The sequence below is a fragment of the Loxodonta africana genome, chromosome 21, assembly GCF_030014295.1.
Source record: "Loxodonta africana isolate mLoxAfr1 chromosome 21, mLoxAfr1.hap2, whole genome shotgun sequence".
Classification (NCBI taxonomy): Eukaryota; Metazoa; Chordata; class Mammalia; order Proboscidea; family Elephantidae; genus Loxodonta; species Loxodonta africana.
This window is the reverse complement of record NC_087362.1, coordinates 29258772-29263886: the sequence shown is the minus strand read 5'-3', so window position 1 is coordinate 29263886 and position 5115 is coordinate 29258772.

The window sequence follows — 5115 nt, the reverse complement described above, 5'->3', positions numbered from 1 at the left end:
AGATGGAAAATCAAAAGGGAAGAATGTGCTCAGTGTTTTTCAAGCTGAAAGAACTGAAGAAAAAATTCAAGCCTCGAGTTGCAATAGTGAAGGATTCTATGGGGAAAATATTAAATGACGCAGGAAGCATCAAAAGAAGATGGAAATGAGGTCACTCCTGAGGTTCACCCTTCAGCCAAAGATTGAACAGGCTCACGGAACAAAACAAGACTAAAGGGGTGCACCAACCCTGGAGCAGGGACTGGAAGGCAGGAGCGGACAGGAAAGCTGGTAATAGGGAACCCAGAGTTGAGAAGGGAGAGTGTTGACATGTCACGGGGTTGTTAACCAATGTCATAGAACAATCTGTGTACTAACTGTTTGATGAGAAACTAGCTCTATAAATCTTCACCTAAAGTACAATAAAAAATGAATAAATAAAGAAAAAGAAACAAAAAAAAAAGATGGAAGGAATACACAAAGTCATTATACCAAAAAGAATTAGTTGATGTTCAACCATTTCAAGAGGTAGCATATGATCAGGAACCGATGGTACTGAAGGAAGAAGTCCAAGCTGCTCTGAAGACATTGGCGAAAAACAAGGCTCCAGGAATTGATGGAATATCAGTTGAGATGTTTCAACAAACAGATGCAGCACTGGAGGTGCTCACTCGTCTATGTCAAGAAATATGGAAGACAGCTTCCTGGCCAACTGACTGGAAGAGATCCATATTTATGCCTAGTCCCAAGAAAGGTGATCCAACCAAATGTGGAAATTATAGAACAATATCATTAATATCACACGCAAGCAAAATTTTGCTGAAGATCATCCAGAAACGGCTGCAGCAGTATATTGACAGGGAACTGCCAGAAATTCAGGCTGGTTTCAGAAGAAGATGTGGAACCAGGAATATCATTGCTGATGTCAGATGGATCCTGGCTGAAAGCAGAGAATACCAGAAGGATGTTTACCTGTGTTTTATCGACTATGCAAAGGCATTCGACTGTGTGGGTCGTAACAAACTATGGCTAACACTGCAAAGAATGGGAATTCCAGAACACTTAATTGTGCTCATGAGGAACCTTTTCATAGATCAAGAGGCAGTTGTTCGGACAGAACAAGGGGATACTGATTGGTTTAAAGTCAGGAAAGGTGTGCATCAGGGTTGTATTCTTTCACCAGACCTATTTAATCTGTATGCTGAACAAATAATACGAGAAGCTGGACTATATGAAGAAGAACGGGGCATCAGGATTGGAGGAAGACTCATCAACAACCTGCATTATGCAGATGACACAACCTTGCTTGCTGAAAGTGAAGAGGACTTGAAGCACTTACTAATGAAGATCAAAGACCACAGCCTTCAGTATGGACTGCACCTCAACATAAAGAAAACAAAAATCCTCACAACTGGACCAATGAGCAACATCATGATAAACGGAGACAAGATTGTAGTTGTCAAGGGTTTCATTTTACTTGGATCCACAATCAACAGCCACGGAAGCAGCAGTCAAGAAATCAAAAGACACATTGCATTGGGTAAATCTGCTGCAAAGGACCTCTTTAAAGTGTTGAAGAGCAAAGATATCACATAGTATTTTCAATTGCATCATATGCATATGAAAGCTGGACAATGAATAAGAAAGATCGAACAAGAATTTATGCCTTTGAATTGTGGTGTCGGCAAAGAATATTGAATATGCCATGGCCTGCCAGAAGAGCGAACAAATTTGTCTTGGAAGAAGTACAACCAGAATGCTCCTTAGAAGCAAGGATGGCGAGACTGCATCTTACATACTTTGGGCATGTTGTCAGGAGGGATCAGTCCCCGGAGAAGGACATCACGCTTGGCAAAGTACAGGGTCAGCGGAAAAGAGGAAGACCCTCAACAAGATGGATTGACACAGTGGCTGCAACAATGGGCTCAAGCATAATGATTGTGAGGATGGTGCAGGACCGGGCAGTGTTTCGTTCTGTTGTGCACAGAGTCGCTATGAGTCGGAACCAACTTGACAGCACCTAACAACAACAACAAATCCAGTTATGCCAGAACCACTTGTTGAAGAGACTGTCTTCCCTCCTTTTAACTGACTTTGAGCCTTTGTCAAATATCAGCTGCTCGTATGTGGATGGATTTATGTCTGGATTCTCAATTCTGTTCCATTGGTGTATGTATCTGGTGTTATACCAGTACCAGGCTGTTTTGACTACTGTGGTGGTATAATAGGTTCTAAAATCAGGTAGAGTGAGGCCTTCCACTTTGTTCTTCTTTTTCAGTAATGCTTTACTTATCTGGGGCCTCTTGCCCTTCCATACGAAGTTGGTGATTTGTTTCTCATTAAAAAACGCTGTTGGAATTTGGATTGGAATTGCATTGTATCTATAGATTGCTTTTAGTAAGATAGACATTTTTACAATGTTGAGTCTTCCTATCATGAGCAAGGTATATTTTTCCACTTATGTAGGTCTCTTTTGGTTCCTTGCAGTAGTGTCTTATAGTTTTCTTTGTATAGGTCTTTTATGTTTCTGGTAAGATTTATTCCTAAGTATTTTATTTTCTTGGGTGCTATTTTTATTGTAAATGGTATTGATTTGATAATTTCCTCTTCGATGTTCTTTTTGTTGGTGTAGAGGAATCCAACTGATTTTTGTATGTTTATCTTGTATCGTGATACTCTGCTGAACTATTAGTGTCAGTAGTTTTCTTAAGAATTCTTTAGGGTTTTCTGTGTATAAGATCATGTCATCTACAAATAGAGATACTTTTACTTCTTCCTTACCAATCTGGATCCCCTTTATTTCTTTATCTAGCCTAATTGCTCTGGCTAGGACCTCCAGCACAATGTTGAATAAGAGTGGTGATAAAGGGCATCCAGTAATGTGTATGTGTGTGGGACCTGTGTAAAAATGTTCCAGAATCATCCACAAGGAGCTATTAGGAGGGGTCGCTTCTCAGGAGGGGGGCTGGAAATTCCCATCTTCCTGTGTTGTCTGAATGTGTTTTTTTAATGGGTCTCAGAAGGAGCCCTTGTGGCTCAGTGGTTAGGTGCTTGGTTGCTAACTGAAAGGTCGGCAGTTTGAACCCACCAGCTGTCCTGGAGGAGAAAGACATGGTGATCTGCTTCCATAAAGGTTCCAGCCTTGGAAACCCTATGGGCCAGTTCTACTTGTCCTATAGGCTTGCTATAGGCTTGCTACGAGTTAGAAAGGACTTGACGGCAATAGGTTTTTTTTTTTTTTTTTTTTTTTAATGGATTTCTACCCACAGACCCACTAATGGGCCTCAAACCACAATTAAAAAAAAAACACAAATCGCCCTAGGATGTGTTGTCGTTAGTTGCCCTCGTGTTGAGGCGACCGTATGTGATCTAAGACATGTTGTTGTTGTTGTTAGGTGCCGTCGAGTCAGTTCCGACTCATAGCGACCCTATGCACAACAGAATGAAACATGGCCCGGTCCTGTGCCATCCTCACAATCGTTGCTATGCTTGAGCTCAACTAAGCTATACAGGGACCTTTATCACAAAGAAGTTTGTAACTGTGAAGTCACTGCCAACGTCCCACCTGCCCACTGGCAGGGACAGAGGTCAGCAACGAGGGCAACCCCAGGACGAGTAGTAGCCAGAAGGAGGTTCACAGAATGAGCTTATCTGTGAGCAGATGCAGAAAGGCCTCAGAGACTGAGCATTGAGTGGAATGGCTGAGATATAAACGCATGTGTGTATACTGTCCTGTGTGCAAAAAAGAAAGGAGGTGTATGTGTATGGGACCTGTGTATAAATGTTCCAGAATCATCCACAAGAAGCTATTAGGAGGGGCTGCTTCTTGGGAGGTGGGCTGGAAATTCCCATCTTCTTGTGTTATCTGAATGTTGTAATCATCACCCCCATGTGAAGAGTGGACACTGCTTCTTGAGGCTGAGAACACTGTGTCTTGCCCCAGGGACACGTGTGCTGGACAATTCGGATTTTTTTGCCACTCTGCGAATGACTGAGAAACCACGAATATTGGTTTGGGGTTAAAAATAAATTTTAGTAAGCCTGTGAATTCACAAAGACAACACCCACGGATAATGAGGATCAACTGTAAATTTAGAATATTGTTGTCACCACAAAAAGAAATGCCTGTCTCCTTAGCCATCACACCCAGCTCTAGACAACCAGGAATCTACTCTGTTTCCGAATTTGCCTATTCTGGACATGTCCCATCAGTGGACTCATACCATATGTGGTCTTTAGCCTCAGCTTCTTTCACTTAGTAAAATGTTTTCAATGTGAATCCATTTCATAGCGTGTATCAGAAACGTCATTCCTTTTTATGGCTGAGTAATTTTCCATGGCGTGGATGTACCACACTTTAATTTTCCCATTCATCCATTAGTTGCTGGTCATTTGAGTTGTTTCCACTTTGTGGCAATTGTGAGTAATGCTGCTGTAAGCATTTGTATACAGGTTTCTATGTGGATATACATATATGCTTTACAAACTTTCGGTATGTATATTTCCACAATTAAAATGTGTATTTACAAAATGAGGAAGCCTTGCATGTGTAGATAGAGCGCAGCCTCTGAGATCCACCATCGCAAAAGCTGAACAAGGACAGCGGTGTCCCAGCCCCTGTGTGGGAGGCGCCCTGCAAGGACAGCATCTCTGGCAGGCCCACAGTAAACACAGGGAATGGTGAGAGAAGTTTCCACTCCGGGAGAGTCACCAGAAGGCAGGGCCAGGGCCAGAGCCAGACTCTTGTGTGTCTCACCTTGAAGTTCACGTGAATGTTGTACCAGAACCCTGTGTCACTGAATCAAAAAATCATTTTTTACTTACTTTGGAGAGAGAGAGAGAGAGAGAGAGAGAAGGGGCTGTTTGCTTCCCGGGTAAGCAGCTCTGCCCTGCATTTATCCTCCTCCTGGACATTCCCCAGCTTCCTTCTCCCTGCCCCTACCCCCTTTCCTCCAGCCCCCACCCCACTTTCTCTCTAGCTCCCCACCATCTTTCTCCCAATACCCCACCCCTTGCTCAACCCCCGCCCTCCTCTCACCTACCCATGTCTCTCAGTCCTGCCCCCACCCAACTCTCCCCCCATTCAGAGAACACAGGTGCAGGCGGAAATGTAGCATTTGCACCTTCCTGGGGAGA